The sequence below is a fragment of the Rhinopithecus bieti genome, unplaced genomic scaffold, assembly GCF_001698545.2.
Source record: "Rhinopithecus bieti isolate Rb0 unplaced genomic scaffold, ASM169854v2 repeat_31130, whole genome shotgun sequence".
Lineage (NCBI taxonomy): Eukaryota > Metazoa > Chordata > Mammalia > Primates > Cercopithecidae > Rhinopithecus > Rhinopithecus bieti.
Window position 1 is genome coordinate 110 of NW_016880692.1, and position 1334 is coordinate 1443.

The following is a 1334-nucleotide window of genomic DNA, read 5'->3' on the forward strand; positions in this document are numbered from 1 at the left end:
AAAAAAACTAGCCGGGCGAGGTGGCGGCGCCTGTAGTCCCAGCTACCTGGGGGGCTGAGGCAGGAGAATGGCATAAACCCGGGAGGCAGAGCTTGCGTGAGCTGAGATCCGGCCACTGCACCCCAGCCTGGGCGACAGAGCGAGACTCCCTCTCAAAAAAAAAGAAAAAAAGAAAAAAAAAGAATTTTATACTGCTAACCACTTCTCTCTCCCCTTGCACCTATGGCTGCAGCCTCCTACATCTCTGGCCACATCTCAATGCCAGACTTCTCACCCACCAGTCTTTAAATATTGATGCTCTTTCAAACTATCGCAAGGACAGAAAACCAAACACCGCATGTTCTCACTCATAGATGGGAATTAAACAATGAGATCACTTGGACACAGGAAGGGGAGCATCACACACCAGCGCCTGTCGTGGGGGCAGGGGGGAGGGATAGCATTAGGAGATATACCTAATGTAAATGACGAGTTAATGAGTGCAGCACACCAACATGGCACACGTATACATATGTAACAAACCTGCACGTTGTGAACATGTACCCCAGAACTTAAAGTATAATAAAAAATAAAATAAAATAGCTTTCCCAGGCGGCTGCCGAAGATGGCGGAGGTGCAGGTCATGGTGCTCGATGGCCGAGGCCACCTCCTGGGCCTAAACAAGTACTGCCGGGCTGGAAGGTGGTGGTCCTACACTGCGAAGGCAACAACATTTCTGGCAATTTCTACAGAAACAAGTTGAAGTACCTGGCTTTCCTCCGCAAGCGGATGAACACCAACCCTTTCGAGGCCGTACCACTTCCGGGCCCCCACCACTTCCGGGCCCCCAGCCGCATCCTCCGGCGGACTGTGCGAGGCCTGCTGCCTCAGAAGACCAAGCGAGGCCAGGCTGCCCTGGACCGCCTCAGGGTGTTTGACTACATCCCGCCGCCCTACGACAAGAAAAAGCAGATGGTGGTTCCTGCTGCCCTCAAGGTCGTGCGTCTGAAGCCTACAAGAAAGTTTGCCTATCTGGGGTGCCCGGCTTACGAGGTTGGCTGGAAGTACCAGGCAGTGACAGCCACCCTGGAGGAAAAGAGGAAAGAGAAAGCCAAGATCCACTACCAGAGGAAGAAACAGCTCGTGATGCTACGCAAACAGGCTGAGAAGAACGTGGAGAAGAAAATTGACAAATACACACAGGTCCTCAAGACCCACGGACTCCTGGTCTGAGCCCAAAATAAAGACTGTTAATTCCTTAAAAAAAAATAAAATAAAATAAAATAAAATAAAATAAAATAAAATAAATAAATAAATATTGATGCTCTTTGTGTCTCAGCCATGGGTCCTGTCTT

General features: G+C 49.9%; 1 pseudogene; it reads left to right on the forward strand.

Moving 5' to 3' along the window:
- The first annotated feature begins 604 nt into the window (after positions 1–604).
- Positions 605–1212, forward strand: LOC108525762 (60S ribosomal protein L13a pseudogene; annotated as a pseudogene).
- Positions 1213–1334: the final 122 nt, after the last annotated feature.